The sequence below is a fragment of the Canis lupus genome, chromosome 36 (genome assembly GCF_003254725.2).
Source record: "Canis lupus dingo isolate Sandy chromosome 36, ASM325472v2, whole genome shotgun sequence".
NCBI classification, from domain to species: domain Eukaryota; kingdom Metazoa; phylum Chordata; class Mammalia; order Carnivora; family Canidae; genus Canis; species Canis lupus.
Window position 1 is genome coordinate 29,829,008 of NC_064278.1, and position 27,991 is coordinate 29,856,998.

At 36.7% G+C, this 27,991-nt stretch overlaps 1 long non-coding RNA gene across 7 annotated transcripts in view; it reads right to left on the bottom strand.

Moving 5' to 3' along the window:
- Positions 1-1,279: 1,279 nt before the first annotated feature.
- LOC125754444 (uncharacterized) overlaps positions 1,280-27,991 on the bottom strand; it is a 38,258-nt gene continuing 11,546 nt past the window's right edge. For 2 of the 7 annotated variants that reach the window (XR_007408696.1, XR_007408697.1), the window contains exons 2-6: positions 27,727-27,964; positions 16,458-16,735; positions 14,588-14,722; positions 7,701-7,821; positions 1,763-2,015 (exon numbers count right to left, since the gene is read on the bottom strand). This is a non-coding gene — a long non-coding RNA (uncharacterized LOC125754444). Of the gene's footprint in view, positions 1,691-1,756; positions 2,016-4,108; positions 7,496-7,700; positions 7,822-14,587; positions 14,723-16,457; positions 16,736-26,869; positions 26,988-27,726; positions 27,965-27,991 lie in introns of those variants that run through there. The other 5 variants (XR_007408693.1, XR_007408694.1, XR_007408692.1 and 2 more) reach the window with 5 other exon arrangements.

Below are 27,991 nucleotides of genomic sequence, written 5' to 3' on the forward strand. Positions count from 1 at the left end.
TCTTTGCCTATATTCCACTTCCTTCCCTCACTTCTCTGTTAAATTTCTTCGATCTCTCTAATAAATCATATTGATCTATTTACTCTGCCTTCAACTATATTTTTTTCATTTCTTCCTTTGATCTTGTGATATGTCTTTCCTGATGCCTGTCTAAAAACACCCATATTTCAAGACTTCTGGATTAATTGTTATTTTTTTTACCTAGTCCTTGAATTGTGGTTCTGTGTTAAGGTAGAGATCTGTGAATTGGACAGGTGGTTGTTGTTGTTGTTTGCCTTTTTCATTTTACTGTAATCAGTGGGAAATTATTGAGATAAGGGAAGTTATTGGAGCAGCAGAGAGTCATATTGAAACAATATTTTAAGAAAATGTATCCTAGAGAAAAAGTAGGCTAGAATAGAGCAGAGAGCCCCAGACTGTCTCAGTTCCAGGCCTCAACATATCAGTAATTTTTAAAGGCCCTTCCAGGCCAAAAAATACCTAATGGTCCTGTTTATTAAGTAGTTATGTCCAAGTCACAGAATAGTAATAGTTCACATGGCCTCTAACAAAGGCTATCCTATATCCCTTGAAAATTTAAAATATGCTGGGGTGTCCCAGTGAATCCCGTGTGGTACCCTGATGCACCTTGGGTCATGTGTTTTAACCAGAAGATCAGGAGTATCTAAACAGGAAGACTGGAGACAGGAAGATAAATTGAAACAGGGTTGACAAACTAGGACCCATGGGTCCAATCTGACTCACTGCCTGTTTTTATAATTAAGTTTTACTGAAATACAGCCATGCTCATTTGTTATCTTTGATTTTCATGCTAGAACAACAGAGTTGAGTATTTGAGAAGAGACCATATGGCCCACGAGGCTGAAAATATATATTACCTTGCCCTTTACATATAAAGCTTGCCAGCCCCTAAATTAGGTTAGTTCAATATCAAATTATGATGTCATAAAAGTCTGAACAAAAGAGACAGACTGGAAGTTCATTTTCATTGTATTCAATTTATAGACATTTGAATATGGTATGTCAGACACTCTGGGGAAGCTGGGAGAGGTTTGCCATTAACTTTATATTCTATAGATTAAAATGAAATCATGGCAATTTTAGGTTTTATTTGTTTTTTCTTAACCTCTCTTATTAAGTGTCTCAGGAAATTATATTTCTACCAAGGGTTCACTTGTTAATCATAACCATCCTTTTTATAATTGGTAGGCAATTAAGATATTTTGAAATTAGTTTATTTTACAGCAAAGCTGATGTGCCGACATCTTGAGGAAACTCGGATTGCACCCTCTGTTCACTGATGTTATCAATATACTTTTAAGTGACAAATAGAGAAAGCTAACTCAAAACATATTCTGATAGACTTGTTCCCTGAATGGCTTGTGATGATACATTAACTTAGGAGAAATTTTCTCGTTTTCATTAGAAAGCTTACTTATTTAATACTTTGAGGCATAACTGAAAACATCCCTTACCTACTCCAAAAATAATTCAGAGACTGCAGATAACATAATGAACCCATTAAGCTGGCATTGGTCCTTACCCAGAGAGCTCGTGTCATTTATTATCAGTGGCCCATTTCATACTCACTTCTAGGTTTCAAAAAGTTCTCCGCAAAAAAATGCATCCAAATTTACAGATACAATCTTAGGTGTTTGTCTGTAGTATTTTTGTAGGATTGCGATGATACCTAAACCAGGTATAAATATAAATTATTTGACATTATAAAGTTCAACTTTGAACCTTATTCTATCATGTGGGAAAAGTCGTCTACATTTGATTGTTTTGTGTGTGTGTCTGTGATTGACAGAGAAAGATTAGATGCAGGTAGCATATAGCATTGTGCTTTGAAAGTGAATAACGAAATTTTTATTTGTTGCTGCAAATAAAATTAAATCTCAAAAGTTAAATAATACACATTAAGAAGTCAATGACATTTCTCTGACAGCATGTTCAGCAAGATATGCATTGGTAGTTTTTATAGAGTTGCTTATTGCTTGAAGGATTTTCATTACCTGTGGGGAAAAAAAACTTAAAGTCTTTTATTTTTCATAGATAAAACAGTATTTTTATTTCTAACATTTCATTAATTATTATTATTTTTTAATGATTCCATTTATTTATTTGACAGAGAAAGAGAACACAAGCAGGTATAGCAACAGACGGAGGGAGAGGGAGAAGCAGGCTCCCACCAAGCAGAGAGCCTGATATGGGGCTTGATCCCAGGATCCTGGGATCATGACCTGAGCTGAAGGCAGATACTTAACTGCCTGAGCCTCCCGGGCGCCTCTGTTTCAACAATGTATTGATGGGCACTGTAGCACCCCCAGTATGATCATAGACAAATGATGGATGGACAATAAATTCGTTGGAAATTCCAATACCACTGGAAAAATGATGAATTGAAGAATTCTAGGTTCTTCTGGTTCTTTGGAGTGCCCATTAGCTCCTACTGCATAAGTCACTCCTTCTTCTGTAACTTTCACTTCTCTGATCTCCCATCCTCCCAGTACACTTTCATTTCTTCTTGCTAAGCAATCCTGCATCCTCTCTTCCAGTTACCAACACTGACTCCAGAGTTACCTTTCTTGCCATTTTTTCATCTCCTGCATCTCTCCAGACACAGATATTCTAGGCAAATTGTGCCTTAGACACTATTTATCTATTAGATGCAACTGCCTTTTCTCCTCTGCCAGCAGCTATGTCAACTGCAGTGTATTTTCAGCATCCTTGCAGTCCTCTTAGCTCTCAACCACAGATACTGGGACTTCAATTACCACATCCTTTCCATCCTCCCCCAAGGCCTCCACATCTGATTAATACAGCCAAAAAACCAGTTGATCCTCTCTTTGCCCAGATCTCATAGGTTTCGGACATTACGCACCTGATATTTTTTTCAACCTAGAGATATTTTTAGGAAGATACTTTAGTCCCTGCAGTTCAAGAAATCAGTATTTTTTTTTAAAACTCTTTATATGATAGGCCATTTTAAAGCACAATTTGAGGACCCACCATATTTCATGCTAAATGATGAATTAAATATACTCAAAATTGTAAAGTGCCTTTACAAGTAATTTTCCATTACCGCAGACTGTTATTTAATTTTTATAAAACAAAATAGTGAAAACTGAAAACTCATTTAATCAAAGAACAGAGTATCTTTTCAGTATCATCATAAATGTTGATTATAAGACTCAAACTAGTGTGTAATCCCGGGTATACATTTCACATTTGAAAATATACCCAAATATATTTTCAGATAGATTTCATGACTATAAATCAGAGGAGTCTAGTCATATAATCATGGTTCCTATAATGTTTGCCAAGTAGAAGCATAAGTTAACTAAAAATTATTCAATTCACAAAATTATCTTTCAGATTTGATTACACTAAATCTATGTTTCTTAAAGCTTGGCTTGTAATCAGTGTCTCTTTAGGTCTCTTTGTGGATCTAAATAAGACATTAATAAATTAAACATGTATTAAAAGGATGTTTCTTTAAGAGAAACAATTCCCGCTCTCTATCATTTGGAAACGTTACAATTCCAGTTTTCAATTAAATTCTAAGACAAATATACAAGAGCGGCTGACTTTATACCAGTAACTATTCTTGTGGTAGTAGATTGACTTGCAACTTTCCAGCCTCAACTTAGAAATCTATGAATCATAGCTTCTTTTTTGCAAAAAGTCTTCCGATTCTGTATTTGAATAGAAGAACACATGTGGTTTTACTCTACTTGTTTTGACAAAAATCACACTTGATGCTTGTTTTCAGGTTAAATACTTTGTTGTTCTTTTTTTTTTTTCCTGTTCCCTTGATTCTCTCTGTTGTCATCCTCCTTTTAGTTCTAATCCATTTCCTGCTGCAGTCATATGTTTAGCAGGTGTTCAGCCGTATGTTTAGCACACACGCATGCACACACACACACTACTACTTGCTATTTTCAAATGTTTCCAGCCTTTGACTCTCCTGGTTCTCAGGCCTTTGGACTTAAGACTGAAATTATACCATCAACTCTTTTTGGTCTTCAACTTGCTGACTGCAGAAGCTGGGACTTTTCAGCCTCTATAATCATGTAAACCAATTCTTGGTTCAGTTTCTCTGAATAATAGAGGATAAATTAATAGAGGATGAATAGGAAATTCTGAACCAGAATGCTAAAAGTAGATTGGATCAGCTCATAGAAGGCCTTTAATATCAGAATAATTTACTTCTGTTAGGTAATAGGAACACATCAGAAGTTTCTAACAAGGAATGTTACATTAACACACACACACACACAAACACACACACACAATGTTTTAGGAAAAATCCCTCAGGCAAGAGTGGCCTGAGGTATGGTGATGATGAGAATGCTATCACAACATAGTAAAAACAGAAATGAAGTCACCTCCCTGGAACTGGGGAGGTGAGTAGAGAAGATCATGAGTATAGAAGATCAGAAAAATAATTCTAGTCACTGATTATAATCTTAGGTGGGAGTGGAGACGGTGATGCTTGCTAGTCACTGAGCTCAAAGGACTAAAGAGAATCTCAGTGGAGGGAATGGAATGAGCAAATACTTGCATTTAAGTTGCAAACTAGAAGCCTATAAACCAAACCCAGCCCCCCCCCCCTTTTTTTTTAATTTGCCTCACAGGGTTTTAAAATTTTAATTTTTTTGTCGACTCAAAAATTGTGATCATTCGTGCAAAATTTTTTTTTCTATTTTGAACATTTTAACTTAAAAAAGGTTGAGTTGCCTTTTTGCAATTTAGCAAATCAGTGGAGCTGAATAGCAGCCACCTCTGTCAGACAAGGCCTGGTCACGACTGTTTCCTAGACCCCTTTCCTAGACCCTCTCTGAGACCCAGACAGAATCAGGAGACACCTTGTAATTTTCATCCACCACATAAATATCTCGAGCACAGTTGTGGATGGACTGTCTACCTTTGATTGTAAGTAATCTGATGGAAGGGACAAGTCTGTCTATGCCCTGAGTGATTGAGGCAGAGCCAGGACCTTGCAGCCACCATAACTGAATTTATTTGGTTGAACTAAAGCTTTAAGGACTATCAAATGGACAGACTGATTCTAACCAGGCCTTGTGGATTTCTAATCTGAGGATGTTTAGCAAGGGTCTTATCTCTTTTGAGTCTCAATTTCTATGGGTGAAATGAAGCTAAAAATAGTACCACATCAGAGGGTGGTTATGAGGATTTTACCAACTACAACTATGTAAGAGGCACTCAACACCTTGTTTCAATCAGTGACAGAGAGTTTAGCCTTAAGTCAAATCTAACATGTAACCATTTGTGAAAAAAAAAAAAAAAAAATTAAAAGAGCAAAATTGTAGTCTCGTAAATTGCAAGTCTTTCAATTTTACTTCTTGGGCAAATTTTCTATTATCCATAAACACAGGCAAAAATAATTTTACTTGCCTAAGATGTAATCAAATAGTTTTCCTATGCTTAACCCGTCAAAACCTTCACCATGCAATGAAGGTTGACAATTTTGAAAAGAATACCATGGAACAGTTTGGAAAATTTTGTCACAAGAGTAGTTGGCGAGCTTTATACCCACTTATATATATTTATGGTGAATGCCAGGAGCTTGTTGCTTTGTTTGCATACTATTAATGCAGTTTAAAAATTCATATTGTGTTTTCAGAAAATTAATAACAGATGTTGAAATTCAAGATGAATGCATTATAGGCAATAAACAGTTCTCATTTATATAGAAATTATATCATTATGTGTATAATTAGAACATTTGAAAAAAGTATCCACATCAGCAAGAACAAAAGTTATTACAATCTAATGTATATGGAAATACTATTTTAATATTTAGATAAAATAATTGTCTAATAAGAACATTGCAGTGGGTATTAAAAGGATTTAGAACACCTCAGAAACTTGAAAATAATTTTTTCTAGCATACTTTAGTGTCATGAGTACTCCTCTGACATTCTAGGCCTTCTTGTCCCATTTTTTAAAGATGTATTTATTTATTTTAGAGCGAGAGCACGCACATGAGATAATGAGCGAGGAGCCTGACATGACCCATGAAATCATGACTTGAGCCACAACCAAGAGTTGGCGGCTTAACTGACTGAGCCACCCAGGAGCCCCTTCCTGCTCATTTTTAATCAGAAGTGAGAATATAGCTGATTTTGTTCTTTTCTCTAATTTGTTCCCTTCTCTTGATTACCAGATAAAATTTAGATTTTCTATAACCGGAAATGAAAATCCATTGTTTGCAAACTTTAATTTCAGACTTGACTCCAGCAAAGCACTTAAAGAGATTCTTTTTAAAAGGTGCTGACATTGAATCAGAAGGTGATCTCATCTCGGTAGAGGCAGCAGAATTAGACCCATTAACTTCAATTGAAATTGAACAGCCACCCTGGGAAAGCTTGTCTCAGTGAAAATGAGTCTAGTCAAATTTAAGGCAAGGTGTGTGAGAACATCTGAAAGTGTAATGTGATGCAAAGTATTTCCGTGTGGCTTATTAGTCACACCTAGAAGCCTGTTTTAAAGTCTAGACAGACAATAAAAATAGCTACCAGAGAAAATAAAGAAACATTCCAGATGCCCATGGGATTTTCCTTTAGTGGGGAAATGATTTAAACTAACCATAAACCACCCCTCCAATATCAAGTAACTTTAAGATGGTTAATTTTAGTAGAGAAGTCGCATTTAAATATTTTCTTAAAATGTGGCCACATTATTCCTCAAAGCCTTATGGCTCTACCCTCCTGTAGATAAGAAACATTAAAAGACAAATTTAAAAAACCTTAAGCCCCTAAATTTAAAAACTCTGGGAGAACACGTCACTTAAAGAGATTTGTTTTCCCAGTCTCGGAAGAAAATGATTGATCTCTCGTTGTACTTCTGCAAACTCAGAACTTTATGTGTATGTTTTACTATTTTTTCTACTTGTTGGAAGAGAAGTTCCATACGTGTAGATTTATATAGCCATCCACCTCTCTAGGCACACGTGGCACGTTTCTATCGAGACGTCCTTCTACCTATGTTTAAGAGCCAATTCTTAGAAAAGGTCACGTTGAAAGGTGGACTAAGGCACCAGGTGTCCAGGAGTGCATCTGAGCGTGTGTCCCTTTGAATCAGGCCAAAGGTAGTTGGGAGAATTCCACCGACAGTAGCAGGAGCTGGGTGTGTGTGGGCGGGGGTGGTGATAGGAGGGTTTATACAGAAGATGAAGCAGCAAAGCAAGGAAATTGTTTGATTAATCATAGTTTTAAGCAGTTGCTTATTTGGGAAGGTTGGCTGTTTGTGACTGGTGGTTCTTGTTTGATTTTCTCAGTGTTGAGTGCATGGACTCTGGCCTCTGTTTTGGTTTGCTTACATAGGTTACCAAGGCGTCAGAACCGTCTCAGTCTAATGGCCTTCCTGTTTAAATACTTCAGCAGCTAGAAGAACGGAAGCAATGTTTCTGTGCCTATCAGCTCTTTCCATTTCCTGCCATGTGGAGATTAGGGCACACCTGGTTCCCCTGCAGAGTACAAGAGACTCCCTTAGCGCTGATTTATTTAACTTCCTAATTTCTACTAAACACAATCATCCCAGGATCAGTGGAAGAAATAATTCGAATCTTACAGAGGCATGAGACTGAGCTGCATGCACTGGACCGCTAGGGAGTAGAGCAAACCGTGAAACTGTTCAGAGAATTTGGCCAATTTTTGCTGTGGCATCTTTACCTGGCTTGTTATGTTCCGTACTTCTCTTAGTAAAAAATTGTCATCCCGTGAAGATGAAACTCCAGAGAAAACAGAAAAGGATGAATTTGTGAGATCAGATTGGAATAGAAAGCCTGCAGACCTGAAAAAATGATTCAAGGTAAATGCAAAAGTCAAGGTTATACTTTAGAATCAGATGCTCAGTCTGAAGAATTAAGGAAATCAAAGGAAAATTTGGTTACGATAATAATTACAGTAGTATCAGTGTTTTGACCAGACATATTGCCTGTGATTTGAAGGATATTTCATGAGAAGAGTATCAGTCACTCATAGTATGGCAGCACCTGACAAAATATATTATTATAGCAATTTTTTATATTTATCTGAAAAATAAAAATATACTCTAATGAGGTTTATGTAATTCTCTGTATAGCCAGTCACCAGCCACTTATTTTTTTTTTTGTGGAATTTAGCAATATCTCTTAAAATCACATATTAAAAATACAAATACAGGAAGGGGATAATTGATGGATTTATCTCAAAGATATTTATATTTAGAGGAGGGAGTAAAAGCAAAAGAGCTACTTTAGGAAATTATTTATGACCCATCTATTTTTACTTTACCATGTCTAGCTATAGAAAACCCCATTAGAAATACAAGTTAAAAAAAGAAAAGGTGGCTAGACTGATCAGAAAAATGAATTTGTGTTGAAATCAAATGCTTATTTTTAGAATACTTTTTAAATGTCAATATTATCAAATTAGTTAATGTACATTTTCAAAATAAAGTTGTTCTATGTGACTAATAATAAAAACAGTACCTCTTTTATTATCCCTTATAAGTCCTTATTTCTGATACCTGGAGACAATGGCATTGACCCTTGAACTCTTCTATCGACCTCCAAGTTGCTAAATGCTACGTTTACACTGACATTTTGTGGTTTTTCCATGTTAGACCTTATCCATGGCCTCTTACTACAGAAGATGGAAGTTTCCCTCCCTTGTCTCTGTACTCCCTAAATATTCTTTTTCCATCGTTTCCAGATATGGTTTTATCACATGCATTTTGGAAAGCTAGTCTTTATTGTTCATGTGGCTTCTAATTGAGCTGTCACATTGTATATTATGATTGCATTTCTTTTGTGTAATGTGCTTTTCCTTAAGTTAGTATTTGTCCCCCTCATGGACTTAGTTGCTGCTGATAAATTTCGAAAATGTCCCATTAAAGTCCTCTCAAATATAATCAAACCTGTATGGTAAACTACCATTTTTATTTTTTCATATATTTTATTATTTTGCATAGAATGATTTCCCATAAAATTTTCCAGTATTTTATTACTGTTTTGCTCCAATTTGAATCATTTGTCTTCAGACCTATTGAATACCCAGACTTTATTTCTTCCACATACTCTTTGCCTCATTTAGTAGTGATTGGCACCCTTTCTGGATTCCTCTAGGATGTGCGAGGTTTCAGGGAAAGGATTATGTTGTGGGCTTCCTATTTATATAAACAGTTCCATTTAAAAATATGTAGCAAAATTCATGGACTTCTTTGAATTATAGTAGCTTATTGATAAAAATTTAAGCTAGTTAGGAAATAGAATTATTACTCATGATGCTTTATCACCCATTGTGTTGTTTGTGAATACTATTTTTCAAAGACTCCCATAGATTGGTGTTGTGCTTAGTTGATGATTACAAAAACACATCTTACTTAGGGAATGCAGGAAAATAGGAATGTTAATCTGTTTTCTTGTCATGTTGAATTATCGCTCAACATGTATAGTACAAATGCAAAACACACCTTCCTACCTTAAATTCTTTTGAAGTCTAGCTGGAACTATTTTAATCCTAGAACGTGATTTCCCACAATGTTGACCACATCCGTGTCTTTCATCATATTGGGTGGGTGCTTAAGGGAGATGAGACAAGGAAAATACAACCCCCTTCCAGCCTGGTTTAAAATCTACCTGGGAGAACACATCTTCAATACAGTGATTGAGGCAAGAGAGGAAGACATCAGTTAGAAAGGCCTGTTTGGGGGGTGGCTCAGTGGTTCAGTTGGTTAAGCATCTGCCCTTAGCTCAGGTCATGATCCCAGGGTCCTGGGATCAAAGCCTGTGTCAGGTTCTCTGCTCATTGGGGAGCCTCCTTCTCTCTCTCTCTCTCTCTCTCTCTCTCTCTCAAATAAATAAAATCTTTTAAAAAAGAAAGAAAGAAGGGGTGGTTGGCATTGTATAGCAGTGTGGCCTTGCACCCTTAGAGGAAATAGGGCACAGACACTCATGGAGAAATACTTGACATGCGTCACAGAGCATGGAGAAAGGGTTGGTTAATGTCCTACATGCTAGCTCCTGAAGACATAGAAGGTGAAGGACTCCTGACCCCACCGCTGCTGCCTGGAGGTGCTTTGACACGAAGTGGCATCATAGGTAGCACGCTGACCAAATGAGAGCCAGAGTAGGGGCTCATTAACACAATTTTAGTCCAAAAGCCAACTGTGGGCAGTTGGTAGTACAAAGTACTGAACTTATGCCCAGTGTAAGAGTCCTGCAAAGTATATCTGCAACAAGCTGGAAGCCCAAATTAAGGGAAAATACCAGAGTGTCAGGTTTACTCATGTGTTGATCGCTTTTTCTTCTTTCTTGAAGCACGTATGTATGCTAGTAAGAATGAACTATTAATAGTAGAGAAATGAAAATGCAGAAAAAACATGGTGGATAATGGCTGCATGAAAGCATATGCTAGGTTAGTGGGTGGGATCAAGGTCAAGAGTGATGGGTTGGTCTTGATATCAGCAGAATGTCTCCATTGTAACAAACAGGGAATCAAAGAGTATAGGAAGGAATTCTGGAACCTTAGGACAATGAGGTAGCATTTATTTAATTGCACCTGTTTTGTCAGCGAAATAGAAGAGCCATCATCAGATGAGAGAATGTGGTGTAGGCTTTGATGTTAGGGGTCTGAGGAGAAGAGGAGGGGATACATATCCCCTTTAAAAACACCTGAGTAACGAAAGGTGCGTTCATGTCCTTATTATTAAATACATAGTGTTTTCAAGAATATCTTTAATTATAGTGAAAAGGTAGGAGAGATGGGTTATGAACCATTGAAGATGTCACTGGTTCCGTCATTGCCATCTCTCTCTTCACGTTAGTCACTTGTGAGATAATCCAAAACCAAATGTATCCCAGTTTACTCACTGGGAGAAGTAGGCGTCAGGCCAAGTCAGTCTGTTTGTTTTAAATTCTCTTATTTTGGGATCCCTGGGTGGCGCAGCAGTTTAGCGCCTGCCTTTGGCCCAGGGCGCGATCCTGGAGACCCGGGATCGAATCCCACGTCGGGCTTCCGGTGCATGGAGCCTGCTTCTCCCTCTGCCTATGTCTCTCTCTGTGTGACTATCATAAATAAATAAAAATTAAAAAAAAATAAAAAAATAAATTCTCTTATTTTCTCAATAAGGTTTCTGATTCTGGATAACATTTAGCTTTGTTTCAGACGATGGGGAAGGTAAATCATTCAATACAAGGGCAAATGGTATGTAAGTAAAGTCATAGAGAAAGGAATACATAGGAACGTTTCAGAGGAAAGTGAATGGACCAATAGTTAATAAAGGCTTTACTGTCTGCACACGCATAGTCTCAAAGCACGAGTGAATTTATAATAAATTCTTTATCAGCCTGATGATTATTTGGCATAATGGCGTGGAGCTAAAGGTAAAAATCTGGAAAATAATTTCTTCACGATCATTTCGGTAGGCACTGTGGGCATATCTTGAGCTTGAAAGAGAATGAATCATTCCCTTTGTCTCTCACTAAGCGCTCAGTCTTTGGAAGCTTAAATCAAGAAGATGCAGATATAGCACAGATTGAGATAACCACGAGGTTTATTGGCCATTCCTCCTTGTCGAGTATTTCAAAGCACAGCAGTTGCTTGTAGAGATCACATTTATTTATACGACTCAAAATACCATCTCTGCAAACTATAAACTTTAGTGCCCATTTCTTCCCAGAAAACATGCAATGGTAAGATACCTGGGTCTCTGCCCAAGAAGGGGTATCCAATGACTCGTTATGGATTAGTATGTCTTCTCAAAGAGAGAGATGGAATAGTTTCTTATTAAAAAGTCACTCATCTCTCCCAGGCCCACTGTAATATTAGTGAAAAATATCAAAACCATAACTATAAGCCTCGTAGGAGGAGCAATACATATAGATGAATGAATAAATAAATAATCATTTCAGTATTAGCAAATGAAATACTAAAATACTTCCTAATATTGAAATTGAGTTTTATTTTTTTTCTGTATAATAAAATATTTGCTGCAGGTTGACCTCATTATATTATTTTATTTTATCTTTTTTTAATTTTTATTTATTTATGACAGTCACAGAGAGAGAGAGAGGTGCAGAGACACAGGCAGAGGGAGAAGCAGGCTCCATGCACCGGGAGCCCGATGTGGGATTCGATCCCGGGTCTCCAGGATCGCGCCCTGGGCCAAAGGCAGGCGCTAAACCGCTGCGCCACCCAGGGATCCCTCAATATATTATTTTAAAATCTTTGGTTAAGTTGTGTCATTTCACATTATACTTACTCTTGATGTAGGAAAGAAGGTAAAGGTTCGAAGCCTGCGGTTAAGAAAGAATTTCTTGAAACATTTTTGGTGCAAAAAGGTGATTAAAGCACAGGAATAGGGCCTAGGGGCAGAAAGCGCCTCTGGGGTCATGAGGAGGGGCCTAGTATATACTTTCAAGTTGGGAGGGGTTCAGGGAATAGCATAAATCTCTAAGGGATTTTGGAAGCAAGATCTCCAGGACCTTGAGGGGGCGAGCTATTGTTAGGAAAAGGTGATTTATTACCGTCTAATAAAACTTCAGCCTTGAGACCTTTCAGATGTATATCAGTGGGCCCATGTTTAGGGGATGATTGTCAACACCTACCTTGGGGGTGGTTAGAGATAAAGGAAATTTCTAAAGGACTTGGTCAGGCTAAGATTGCTTTTTGACTTTAGCAAAGTATTAACATTGAGGCTGTTGAGTCCCTGGAGGAAGGTCCCTCTGCCTGTTTCAAGGACTTGTCTGTCAGTGGGCTGTAGGTAGTAAGGAAATTTAATTAATTTTTTTTTCTGCCTTTGTTTCCCACTTCACTCTTACTATGAATTATTTTTAAGTCACTGAATAACTTCCAATTATGTATACTGTCCCTTCTATGCAAATATGATTTGAAATCTAGTCCAAGTAGAAAAGGGTAGGAGCTTTGTTTGTTTTTAGAATTCTTATGCCTGACCGGAACTTGCAAGCAATATTATTTGAGAAAGACATGGGTGATGACATTGTGGTGGTTAATTTTGATAGCATCCTACCACGCTCGGATTTGTATCTGTGTGGAAACTAGTGAGGGAACTTCAATGGGAATTTATAATGACTTACTGTGGAAAAAAGCTGATGCACTCCAGGAGAAAATGTCCTTAATAGAAAATATTATATTTTTATTTGGAAAACCATATCTGGAAATACTCAAAGCAACCAGCTGTGAAAGCTTTCTTCAGAAGAGCAAATATGAAATTTTCTTTTCAAATGATTTGGAAAAAAAGGTACATTCTGAATACTTACACAGCAAAGAGACCACAAGCTTTAGAAATGTCTAAAATATACATGTTCTCTGAAGTTACCCTCAGATATTTATGTCTAAGAAAAAATCAAAAGTACATGTAGAGTTTTTCAAAAGTATGTCTTCGGTACATCTCTTTTTGATATATGAGTTGATATGAAAATATTTTTTGGAGATGTTCTCTAACAGAGACCCTGTAATTTGACTTGGAATGTATATGGAATTTTTAATATGAATATTTTTTTAAAGCCAATGACTCTATTATATGTAGGCATTACCCAGCTTCCAAAATTTGTTTCTCTCTCATCAAGAATAAGACATAAATGTGAGGGTTGTATTTTTAGTAGCAGCTGCATAATTTCATTACAGATAGGTCTTCGCTTTTCCCTTTTATTTAAAATAGAAGAGAATGTTTTCTTTCCAAGGTATGAGTACCGTTATTTTATAGGATTATTTTTCTTCATATTACCAAAATATAATGATGTGGGGAACAAAAGCAAAAGAAATGTAAATAAAATTAAATTTTCTTATGATCTGGAGCCCACTGTCAAATACTTGGGGCAGGCTGAGTAGAACATTCCTCCAGAACTCCCAATCTCAGTGCATTGCTAGAGGGAAAATCAACCTAGCTTGACCGTAGTCAGGCCTCCAGTATCCTGCAAGTCCTCTTTAGCAGAGGAAAGTCCTTTTGGAGACTGTTTTGTTTTTACCTTCCCCAAGTCTAAAGTGTATAATTTCTCCTTACAACCCACTGCACCTCTCTCCGCCCAAGGGTCCTGTCCCCGAGCTATAATAAAAAGCACCTTTTTTTGGCATCAGAAACATCTCAAGAATTCTCTCTTGGCCTTCGGCTCTGAATCCCAACATTTCCACATCATATAATAGAAGAACATCCTTGAAGTATAATTATAATGAAACGCTCAGATCTTAAATGTTTCATGTAATGAACTTTTACAAATTTGTTACAAATGCATGCTTTCATGTGACCTACATACAGAAATTTTCTCCATCCAGAAAGTTCTCTTATATTTCTGTCAATCCCTCTGTCGATTTAGTTATTTGAATAATGTCAAGATTAAAATAGGACATTGCTGCTTTATATCTTATTACCGTAGTACGACATGATTAGTAGTGATCTACAAAACAAAACCGAGAAACTGATATTCTAAAGCAAGTGTTATACAAACAATAACATAAGACAAAGCCCTATATTGATTGGGATTTGGTGTGTGAACCAAATGAAATATCTGAATCAAACTCCAATTCACTACTGTATGGAAATAAATTATCCTTGTTACCTGTAGCATCATTTAGATGAGACGAGTGTATCGGGTCATCTGTTTCTGTTCTGTCCCGGGCTGTCTTGTTTCTGTGGAATGCATCATCGTGTGTCACATGGCCAACAAAGGGGTTGATCCCAATACTTTCACAATCTGATGGATACAAACCAGTTTTGTGAATTGACTGCTAGAGGTCCACTACTCCATGGATCCGTTTGTGTTGATTAACACACAAACATTTGTAAGAAGAGTTTTTAAAAAAAAAAAAGACAGTAACAAACATTCAAAAGTCAGCCAGTTTTAACTTCTATAAATGAGATTTCAAAACAGATTCTAACTCAAAGATGTTCTCTCTCAAAGTTGATAAACCCTCCCTGGAAACCCTTCCTGCATATGCCCGCTTTGTCTCCATAACCTGCTCATAACCCTTTCCTTCCATTGCTTCCTTCCCCCAACTTTGGATATATGGGTGCCATTTTTTCAGGAAAAAAAAATAATAATTCCATTGAAAAGCTGTTAGATCAGAAAGCAGATCTACAGAAACTGAATTCTTAACTTGGTTTAAAGCAAAGTTAGAGATTTTAATCAAGGATTCTCTCAGAGGTAGAGTGATAGAAATATGCAAGCGATCTCTATTTTGCTAGCATGCATTTTTCCTTAACAGCCAGACCTTCAACAACTACTGCCCTTAATTTTTAACTTATCTTGTTAGGGAAAATGGTTAATAGTTAATAGCAGGAGGAGAAAAAGTAGATTGATTTAAGTAATAACTCCTTGAAATTTAAAATTATCTTGAGAAGTGAAGAAAAGTAGGATTTGAACGGCATAAGTCCTTTTTTAAAAGTCTTTTTCTTAAGGGTAGACATGAAAATGGCATAAAAATTTTAACAAAATGAAGAGAAATACACAAGAGACTCCAGGGGCTCCTGGGTGGCTCCATCCGTTAAGCATCTACCTTTGGCTCAGGCCCTGATCTGAGGGCTCCCGGACTCCCTGCTAGTAGAGACTATACTTCTCTCTCTCCCCTCCCTCTGCTCCTCCTCACACCTCCTGAGCACTCGCTCTCCCCCCCAACCCCCAAATAGATAAAATCTTTAAAAATAAATAAACAGGATCCTTCAAAATGACACTTCAGGAAATTTTCAAGCACTATTTAGGAGTAGAGCCATGAACTGTAGTGTGAAAAGAGCCTCATCAACTTTTTCAATAGATTCAAACTAGAATTAGGGGATTTGGAAAGGAAAAAGTAAATGAAGCAGTAAAATAGAATAGAAAATAAGCAATATATAGTTTAAATGTTTATAAATGTTTATAAGATTTTCCAGTTGTCTTTCTGTTACCGACTTTTTAATTTTTTATTTTTTAAAGATTTTATTTATTTATTCATGATAGACACAGAGAGAGAGAGGCAGAGACAGGCAGAGGGAGAAGCAGGCTCCCTGCAGGGAGCCCGACGTGGGACTCAATCCCGGGTCTCCAGGATCACACCCCGGGCTGAAGGCGGCGCTAAACCGCTGGGCCACCCGGGCTGCCCTGTTACTGACTTTTAGTTTAATTTTATTGTGATCTGAGAACATCTTTGGTATGATTTCTATCCCTTTAAATTTGTTAAAGTCTAGAATGTGGCCTATTTGAGTATCAATTAGATAAAATTGACTTCTTGACATAGCTGAATTTAATTGACATTATAGAACACTTCACTCAGAATAATACACATTTTTGTCAAGCTTACATGGAGAGTTCACCAAATAGACTGCATTCCAGATAGCTGGAAAAGCCCCAAATGTTGAAAATTTTTAAAGATGCGCTTCTAAATAACCCATATGTCAGAGGGGTCTCCACAGAAATTGAAGTATTTGAACTAAGTGGAAATGAAAATAATACTTACCAAAGACACCTGGCTGGTTCAGTCAGTCTATTAAGCATCCAAGTCTTGATCTCAGCTCAGATCTTGATCTCAGAGTCGTGCGTGAGTTCAAGCCTTGTGTTGGGCTCCACACTGGGTGCAGAGCCGACTTAAAATACTTATAAAAATCCGTGGAATATAGTGAAAACAGTGTGTAGATGGAAGTTTATAGAACTAAATGTCATATCAGAAAAAAAAAAGAAATATCTAAAATCAAAGACCTAAGCTTGTGTTTTAGGAGAATAGAGAACAATTTAAACCTAAAAAAGCAGAAGAAAAGAAATAGTGAAAGATGTGATGTGAATAGTATTGAAAACAGGCAAACAGTAGAGCAAATTTAAAAATCAAAAGCTATTTCCATGAAAGGACGATTAAATTAATAAACCTTAAGCAACACTTATCAAGAAAAAAGAGAGAAGACACAAATCAATAGTGTAAAAAAAAATGAAAGAGGCTATTCATGGAAATTCAAAGGATAAAGGAATATTAGTATGCCTACAAATATGATAAATTAGGTAAAATGAACAAATTCCTAAAATATACAAAATTTGCAAAATGATAATAATTTTAATAAGTCTATATTCATTTTAAATATTATATCAATTATCAAAACCTTACAAAGAAGACATCACTAGGCCATGATGGTTTCACTAGTAAATTACACCAAACATTAAAGGCAGAAATGATATAGATTCTCCATAATCTATTCCAGGAAATAAGAGCAGAGCAGTACTTCCTAGTTCATTAAGATGCTGGTATCACCCTGGTATTAACTATATCACCCTGATTGGCGGTGCCCGTCAGGTCATCTGTATCCTTGATGATTTTCTGTCCGCTTGGTCTGTCAGCTGCTTGATGTAGGAGAGAGGTTGGGGTCTAAACCCGGTGGCCAAGCGAGAATTCTTGAGACATCTTTGGTAGGAAAAGGTGGTTTTACTCAAGTACAGGGACAGGAACCTGAGGGCAGAAGGAGCTGCGTGGCGATGTGAGAGTGAGGGATCCAGGGCCTTGAGGGGCGAGCTATTGTTGGGAAAGGGTCATTTATTCCCGTCTGGTAAAACCCTCCTCATGAGACCTTCCCATGTGTGTTGGTGGGTCATACGCTTGGGGGATGACCCCTAACATGTATCTTGGGATTTAGAGATAAAGGATGTTTCTAAAGGAATTTTTATGTGTTAAAATCGACTCACGGGATCCTTTGGTCCTTAGCAAAGTATTAACATCCTGCAGCTCAATTCCTAGAGGACCTTCACTGTGTCTGTTTCAAGGGCTTGTGAATGGGCTAAAAATAGTAAGGAAATGTAATTTTTCTTTTGCCTTTGTTTCCCACATCCTCCTAGCCGAGGGCGGCGTTAATGTCTCCAACCGTATTGACCAGTTTCCCTATTTCTCTTAAGAGTTTTCCTCATATATTTTGACATATTTAGGATATGTCATCACGGAACGCCCTGCTGGTCTTGTCCCTGATACAGTGCACCGTTCCTAATGGGCAGCTTTGTCTCAAATTAAGAGTTATTCTACCTTTTCTTTTCTTTTTTTTTTAAGCATTGAATATCTTCATACCTTTACCCTTAACCAATCTGTGTCTTTATATTTAAAAAGTGCTCATCTTGTAGATAGCAAATTGTTAGGACTTATGTTTTATTCACTCTGACATTCTTTGTCTCTTCATTGGTGTTAGACTATTCCCATTTAAAATAATTATTATTTATATATTTTGACTTAATATTTACTGTTTATAATTTTTTTATGCATGGTGTTTATTCTGTGCCTTTATCCTTTTTTTCTGACTTGTTTGGTCTGTAATTTCATTCTCCTTTCTTATCAAAGTAATTAAACTCCATTAAAAAAATAGTTGTCTTCAAACTTAAATCTACTTTCAAATAACACTATACCAATTCATGCATATTAAGGTATTCTCAATTCCATTCTTTGATCTTGTAACATTGCTCTCATTTATTTTACTTAATCCTATGCTGTATTTGCCCAATAGATTGTTACTATTATTGCTCTAAAGAGTCATCTTTTAAATCATGTAAGTATAAGCAAAATAACATTTTATTTTTATTATTCTCTCACCAACCCTTTTTATTTATGTAAGTCTCTTTTTATATAGAACTTTTTTTTTATATATATAGAACTTTTTTTTAATGTAGAAACGTCTTTCAACATTTTTTTTCAGAGCCTGGTCTGTTGAAGATGAATTCCCTCAGTTCTTATTTTTCTGAGAAATCATTCCTCTTTGAGTTTGGAAAGATGATTTTGAATTATCTTTCAAAATTGATTGAATTTTAGACTGGTGATTTTTTTTCTTTCAACACTCAAAATATTTAGATCCACTCTCCTCTTCCATGCATGGTTTCTGATCTTATAAGCCGTCTGCCATAATTCTTACCCTTGTTCCTCTTCAAGGAAGCTGTTTTATTATTCAGCATCTTCCAAGATTTTCTTTGTCTTCTGTTTCTCTAGTTTGAATATAATTTCTTTGAGTGTGTATGTGTGTGTGTGTGTGTGTGTGTGTTGGCATTTTCTGTCCTTCGTGTTCTCTGGGCTTTGTAAATCTAAGGTTCAGAGTCTGTCCTTAACTTGGAAAAAGTTTTTAGATATCATCACTACAAATATTTCCTTTGGTCCATTCTTTTGTTCTCTTCTGGTACACTAATCTGTACTATTTTATATGTTGCTGTTTTTCATGGTTCTTGATTCTATTATTTTGTTTTTATTTTTATTTTTTCTGTTTGTCTTTCAGTTTGGGAATATTCTATTGACCACTCTCACTGATTCTTTACCAAGTAACTTCAAGTCTACTGATGATTCTGTTAAGGCATTCTTTATTTCTGCTAATGTAAGTTTAATTTCTGCAATTTCCTCTTGAATATTTTCACAGTTTCCATCTCTCTGCTTACATTTTAATGTTTTTTTCCATTAAAATCATTAATGTATGAATTATAATTATTTTAAATCCTCTGTCTGATAATTCCAGTATCTATTAAACCTGGTTCTGCTGTTTGCTTTATCTAGTCAGCCTGTTTTTTTTTTTTTGTTTGTGTTTTGTTGTTGTTGTTTTGCCTTTCGTCATGATTTCTGATTTTTAATTAAAAGTCAGATATATTGTACCAGATACCATGGATTGAGGCAAATCAGCCTTTAATGTGAGGATTCTTGTTAATTCTGGGTAGCAATTGCACTCTGTTTAATATTTCTTAAACTATAAATGCTAGAAGCTTCACATTCTTGTAGTGGACTTGTTTTTTTCTCTTCCCTGATTTTGAGCTTCCCTTTGTACTGGCTCAGAGAATTTTTGTGTTATACATTTCTTTCAGCTTTAATCTATTATTACTTTTTTAATTTATTTTAGAGAGAGAGAGAGCATGAGTGGGAGGGATGGAGGGAGGGGGAGAAAGATTCTCAAGCAGATTCCTCGCTGAATGTGGAGACTGACTTGAGGCTTAGTCTCATGACCCTAAGATATGACCTGAGACGAAACCAAAGGTTAGACACTTAACTGACTGTGCCACCTAGGTGCCCCTTCATCTACTATTACTATACGCTTTTTTAATCAATGTAAAAGTTATACAGAAGTCTTTATTGAAGACTATTTTGGGAGTTTATGGTGTATATTCTTTGTATTGAAGTATAATATCAAGAGTTTTATATTAATTTCACATATACCATGTGATTCAACAATTCCATACATTACTCAGTCCTCATCACAATAAGTATACTCTTAATCCTCTTTATCTGCTTCACCCATACCCCAACCCCACCACCTCTCTGGCATCTACCAGTTGGTTCTCTGCATTTAAGAGTCTGTTTTCTCTGTCTCTTTTTTTTGTTTGTTCATTTCTTTTGTTTCTGAAATTCTGCCTATGAGTGAAACCGCATGGTATTTGCCTTTCTCTGACCTATTTCACTTATTATTATATACTCTAGGTCTATCCATGTTGTTGTAGATGGCAAGATTTCATTCTTTTTTTGATGACTGACTAATTTTTTTCTTCAAGTTTTTATTTAAATTCTAGTTAGCTAAAACATAGTGTAATACTGGTTTCAGGAGTAGAATTTAGTGATTCATCACTTACATATGACACTCAGTGCTTATCACAAGTATCATTATATTCTTGATGCTCTGTTATAGATTAATTGACCATATAATTATGGGTTTATTTTTGGGCTCTCTTTTCTGCTCTTTTTAGTTTTTTAGTCTGTTTTTGTGCTAGTATCAAATTGTTTTGATTACTACAACTTTGTAGTATATTTTGAAATTTGGAATTGTAGTAACTCCAGCTTTGTTCATACTTTTCAAAACTTCTCTAGCTATGTAGGGTCTTTTTTGGCTCCATACATATTTAGTATACTTTGTTTTAGCTCTGTGAAAAATTTTGTTGATATTTTATTAAATAAAGATTGCATTAAATCTGTAGATTGCTCTTAGTATGGGTATCTTAATAATCCAACGTTAAGTGTTCTTCTAATCCACGAGCATGGAATATCTTTCCATTTGTTTATGCTATCGTTAATTTCTTTCAATAGTGTTTTTGGAATATAAGTCTTTTACCTCCTTGATAAAGGTTATTCCTAGGTGTTTTATTATTTGTGGTGCACTTTTAAATGGGATTGTTTTATTAATCTCTCTTTCTGTTACTTCATTATTGCTGTATAGAAATGTAACAAATCTCTCTTTATTGATTTTATATCCTACAACTGTACTGAATTCATTAATCAGTCTCACAGTTTTTTGGTGGAGCACCTATATACATAAAGCAACTACTAACAGACATAAAGGAAGAAATTGACAGTAATACAATAATAGTAGAGGATCTTAACACGCCATTTATATCAATGGATATGCCCATACAGAAAATCGACAAGGAAACAGTGGAATAGAATGACACACTAGACCAAATGGACTTAACAGATATATTCAGAACATTCCATTCAAAAGCAGTGGATTACACATTGTTTTCAAGTGTACATGAAACATTCTCCAGAGTAGATCATGTGTTAGGCCACATAACAAGTCTCAGTGAAGTCAAAACAATTGAAATCATGTCATGCATCTTTTCTAATGACAAGGGTATGAAATAGTAATGAATCACAAAAAAAAAAAAAATCTGGAAAGAACCTAAATACATCAAGGCTAAATAATATAGCACTAAAGAATGAGTGAATCTAGGGGTGCCTGGGTGGATTAGTTGGCTATGCATCTGCCTTCGCCTCAGGTCATGATCCCAGGTCCTCAGATTGAGCCCCACTTTTCCCTCTCCCTCTGCCCCTCCCCTCATTCATACTCTTTCTCTCTCAAATAAAATCTTTTTAAAAAATGAGTGAATCTAACCAATAAATCAAAGAGGAAATTAAAAAATACATGTGGAAAGGTGAAAATGAAAACACAATGGTCAAAATCTTTGGGATGCAGCAAAAGCGGAATTAAGTTGGAAGTCTATAGCTGTACAGACTTAACTCCAGAAAAAAGAAAAATCTCAAGTAAGCAACCTAAACTTACACCTGAAGAATAGATGCAAAAAATTCTCAACAAGTCTCTTCTCCAGTTATTGCAGCTCTAGTCACCGTGGCCAGCAAAGTATCCTATGACATTCTCTGTAAGGTGGTGCAGGAAGTCCTGCATGGGAATTAGTGTATCGTGTTGGAAGTTTTTGGAGATGTTTGTGCTGAAGACTGACTAGAAGAAGAACTATGATCCACAGAAAGACAAATACTTCTCAGGCATTGTCAGGCAAGTCCTCTCCCCCCCGCCCCAAATTCCCCATATGTGTTCTGGGGGACCTGCAGCTCTGTGATGAAGTCAAGAATATGGCTTGGCTTATGTGGTCCATATGGATAATGGCCCACATGGATATTGAGGTGCTCAAGAAACTCAACAAGAGTAAGAAATTGGTCAAGAAGCTGGTCAAGAAGTATGAGGCCTTTTTGACTTCAGAACCTCTGATCAAGCAGACCCCATGGATCCTGGGCCCAGGCCTGAATGAGGGGCTGGCAAATTCCTTCTTTGCTGACCCGCAATGAGAACATGGGGCCAAAGTCAAAGTGAAGCCTACAGTCAAATTCCAGGTGAAGAAGGTACAGTGTCTGGCCATATGAAGATGATAGATAATGAGCTTCTGTCCAGCATCCACTTAGCTGTCAGTTTCCTGGTGTCATTGCCCATGAAGAATTGGCAAAATGCCCTAGCTTATACATTAGAGCACCCTGGGGAGCCTTCTTATTAGGGCGCAGCATAAGAAGTCCTAATGCTATCGTTTAAACAAATCCTCAACAAAATACTAGTAAACCAAATCCAATAATACATCAAAAAACTCATTCACCATGATCAAGTGGGATTTATTCAAGGGATGCATGGGTGGTTCAGTATTTGCAAATCAATTAGCACATACATCACGTTAACAAAAGAACGGATAAAAAACATATCACCTCAATAGATGCAGAAAAATCATTTGACAAAGTGCAACATCCATTCATGATAAAAACTCTCAACAAGGTAGGTTTAGAGAGAACACACCTCAACATAATAAAGGCCAAATACGAAAAATCCACAGCAACCATTATACTCTGTAGTTACAACCTGAGAGCTTTTCCTTTAAGATCAGGAACAAGACGAGGATGTCCACTATCATGATGTTTATTCAGTATAGAAGTCCCAGCCACAGCAATCAGATATGAAAAAAACAAAAGGCATCCAAATTGGTATGTAAGAAGTAAGGCTTTCCCTCTTTGCAGATGACATGCTACCATATGTTACGTTATTTTGGTGTGATGTGCTGTTATACGGAAGAGAGGGAGGACTGGATAATCTTGTCATCAAATCTCATTCTTGGGATCCCTGGGTGGCTCAGTGGTTTAGCACCTGCCTTCAGCCCAGGACATGATCCTGGGGTCCCGGAATCGAGTCCCATGTTGGGTTCCCTGCATGGAGCCTGCTTCCCCCTCTGCTTGTGTCTCTGCCTCTCTCTCTCTCTCTGTATCTCTCTCTCTCTCTCTGTCTCTCAAGAATGAATAAATAAAATCTTAAAAAAAAACAAAAACTCAGTCTTTTGGTGGGCCCATGCCTTGGAGATGTAACCTTCACAAGTGTTTCTCGCCTGGTATATCTTTCTTTCCTCCCAGGCTCCTCTCCTCCTTCCTGGCTGCAGAGTTCTAGTCAGTTTGCTTGGAGTCCTCACCCCTGCTGACTGTGATTTTTTTCCCTCTTCAGTGGGGCAGGAAGACAGGAGGCCTTAGAGTCTGAGAAATTCCATTCCCTCAGTTGGGATATGACTGGAAGGTTCGAGGCAGCTTCTCCTCTCTCACTGTCAGAGCTGTGAAGAGAACTTTGAGAACCTGGTGGGGTTCTGCGAGGGACAGACCAGAAATCTGTGTTTCCCCCAAGACTATAGACTTCAAAAGTTTGTCACTCACACTAGTCCTCATCGGGCTCCTGAAATTTATTGAAATTAGCATTTAAGTGTTCCTACCAGTTTCTGCTCCAGGTATGTAGGTCTTGGTTATGCCTCCATGGATTTAACTGCTTTTCCAGATTTAAAGTGATTGTTTGCTGGGTGACCTTAGTTTTCTGATGGATACAAGAAGAGTCATTGATTTTTCAGTTTTTAGCTTTTTCCTGTTGTAGATAAGTAACAGCTTCTAAGTACTTTACATTTCAAAGTTGAAGACAGAGGCCGTCCCATCTGTTTATAAAACCTTTGTTGTTATATTTTTATACTAGTAATTGCCATCTTGTTCTTCTTTCTGACTTCATGATCTTAATTCATATTACTAGTATCTTTCCTAATTACTAAATCTTCCCCTTCATTGTGAGTGGTTATTATTCCTTAGCTCTCTGTTCTATTTATTCTCTTTTTTTACAGTATGCAGATTTCTGTGTATTGTCACACTCCATAGCAGTGATATAAAACAGATGTGAAATATATTTTTTTTTCAGGAGCTTATTCTCCCTTTGATATCGCTTAGGGTGAAGCTGGGTAGACTTCTCAAGAGAGAATATTGCCCAGACCAGAATTTGTACCCTGACAAAAGTTGAAGAGTGGGGGAAGAGTGCTATCAATAGCGAGACACTCACCTTACTACCACCCTGACGTGCACGTTCGTCCTTCAGAGAACTCTGCAATTTCACTCTCAGAGTACTGTCTTAAACTTCAAAAACCTTAGCCTTATAAAGCAATCCAGGGTGATAATCTCCTTTTACTTGAGTCTACCAATCTTGGGAATGTAAGGATGGAGGGAAGAAGATAGGAATTTTTAGGCTTATCTGATCTACCTGTATTCCCTCCCTGGCCAGATTTTGGTGCTGTCTTGATGTTACTCCAACAAAACCTGGGTGGCTTTGGCTATAATAACTGGTTTTTGTTATATAGTGACTGAAGGTCAAACGATCAAAGAGAGAAAAAAATGGGAGAAAAAAATGAAAAATGCACAAAAACTGCATCTAACATAACCTCTGTACTGCCCCTGCTTCAGACTGTGCTTTCTTCCTCACCAGAATGGTTTCTCAGAGTTTAGCATTAGTTTTTTAGAATACTTCTCTCTCTTTTTCTTTTATATTGTTTCCAGAGTTAAGTTTAGGGTGGAAAGCCAACAACGTGCGCTTTTTCCACATTTATTCCATGTACCGATATAAATTTGTTGATATGTAAACTAGATTCTTTGCCTAGACTGCCTCACGATGGATCTTTGCCTCTCGTACCTATGAATTAGAACTTTGTTACCTAAATAAAATGTTCTTGAGTAAGACAATTGTATGTTAAGGAGAAATTGGCTTATTGAAACAGTCATTTTCTGGCAAGTAGTCTACAGTTGAAGGTTTTATCAAATATTTATAGAATTTGTTTCAGTGATTCTAGGAAATGAATGAAGACAATATAAAAAGATGATACGCATCTTAAAAACTGCTGTCAAAGGATCTTGCCTTCACTGTTGTGTAGCATTTTAGATCTAAATTTATTGTGTTCCATTGATCTGTGTATCTCTGTGCCAGGACCACACTGTCTTGATCACTACAGCTTTGTAATACAGCTTAAAGCCAGGCATTGTGATGCCCCCAGCTTTGCTTTTGTTTTTCATGATTGCGTTGGCTATTTGGGGTCCTTTGTGGTTCCATAGAAATATTAGGATTGTTTATTCCAGCTCTGTGAAAAATGTTGGCGATATTTTGACAGGAATGGCATTGAATGTGTAGATTGCCTTGAGTACTACAGACATTCCAACAGTACTTTTCTTCCAATCCATGAACACAGATGTTTTCCCATTTCCTTCTGTCCCCTTCATTTTCTTTCAGAAGTGTTCTGTAGTTTGCAGAGAACAGATCTTTTACTGCTTTGATTAGGTTTATTCCTATGTATCTTAGTTTTTGGTGCCATTATCTTAGTTTTTGGATGCCATTCCTTGATTTCGCTTTCTGCTGTTTCATTATTGGTGTATAAATATGTAACAGATTTCTGTATGTTGATTTTGTATCCTGTGACATAACTGAATAGAAAACACAGAAATGGACCCACAACTCTGTGGTCAGCTAATCTTCAAGAAAGTGGGAAAGAACATCCAATGGAAAAAAAGACAGTCTCTCAACAAATGGTGTTGGGACAACTGGACAGCAACATGGCAAAAGAATGAAGCAACCACTTTCTAACACCATACACAACAATAAAATCAAAATGGATGAAAGGCCTAAATGTGAAACAAGAAATCATCAAAATCCTAGAGGAGAACATAGGCAGAAACCTTTTTGACATTGGCCATACCAGCTTCTTACTAGATACATCACCTCAGGGAAGAGAAAAAAAAAAAGCAAAAATAAACTATTAAGACTCCATTAATATAAAAAGCTTCTGCACAGCAAAGGAACCAATCAATAAAACTAAAAGCCTTCAGAATGGGTGAAGATATTTGCAAATGACATATCTGATAAAGGGCTAGTATCCAAATCTATGAAGAACTCATCAAACTCAATAACCACCCCCCCCTCAAAAAAATTATTTCGGTTAAGAAATGGGCAGAAGAAAAAATAAAAAAAAATAAAAATAAAAAAAAAAGAAATGGGCAGAAGACATGAATAGGCATTTTTCCAGAGAAGACATCCAGATGGCTAACTGACACATGAAAAGCTGTCCAACATCACTTATCATCTGGGAAACACAAATGGAAACCATGATGAGATACCACCTCGCATCTGTCAGAATGGCTAAAATTAACAACACAGGAACCAACAGAAGATTTTCACGTTTGCTGTTGATCAGAAAATGCAGGTGTTCCAATTAATGTGAGGGGCGTCAAATCAAACCTGGAAATTCAATAATACTACAAAGATCCAGGGTTTTAAAAGATGTATATTACAGTATCTTAACACGATAGCTTTCTCATAACTTACAAAGGCCTCTCACCTATTTCTCAGACAAAGCAACTTCAGAAAATAAAGCCATTGCTAATTTTCCCTCATGACTCTCAGAAATGTTATAAAACGGTCCAATCTTCCACAAGTCTTTGACTTTATAAGGTCACCTATAAAAGATATGAATGAATATATTGATTTATGGTGGTGAGTTAGGCATTAATAAACCTAACTTTCTGGACTACAGATTGTCCCTGATAGTTTTTATTAGGTGAGCTTTACTAACACTGAAATGAAAATGCTTATAAAGTGCTAGATTTTTTTTTTTTAGCTATTTAATAACATGGTTTCTGTTTTCTATTTCTCTCCTTTGTAACTTTGTATTATAATGAGCAAATAGTAGGGGCACAGACAACACTATCTTAAACTCTAACTTCAGGGTCAAAAAGCACATAAATGTTATAAAAGGGAGATTTCTTGAAATTACCAAAAAATGATGACAGATAAGACAAGTAACATACGAATCAGGAAATCAAAGCCTCCTTTGTAGTTTATTATTCAAATACAAAGTAATTTAAAATGTAAGTTACAAATTAAATGTCAGATGTATGATTTTGACACTTAAGCAAAAGAATTTCACCATAAGCAAAAATGTTATTGCTAATGAAAATATCACACTAAATATCTAATGTTTCTCTATTTAACCAAACTTTATGAAATTGTTGGATTTCAGATAATCCTGTTTCTTACATGGTTGAGAAAGAAAAAAAATGATATTAGATGTGGTTATAATAGTACATTCGCAAATGTGTAGCATATTTTCACAAGATTTGCATCACTTTTTGCATTTATATCTATGGTCATTTATTTTTTTCCAGTAGTTTTAAGCGCTTACTGTAGGGCAAGTACCGTGATAGATGCTGACGATACTGAAGTGTGGGAGCAGGGCTCTCGTCTCACGGGGCCGGAGACTGGATCTCGGGGACACTGGACAGCGAGCAGAGGGATGGAAGTCACCTCAGCGAGGTCACAGGCAGGGCTCTCAGGAGTGAGGGGGTCCCGACACGTAGCCAACGTGCGCCTCCACCCACAGGCTTTTCTTTGGAGCTGACCAGGGAGCCTGGGGCCTTGTCGTTCTTGCCACGTCCTGTTTGAGTGAGGACGGTGATAGCAT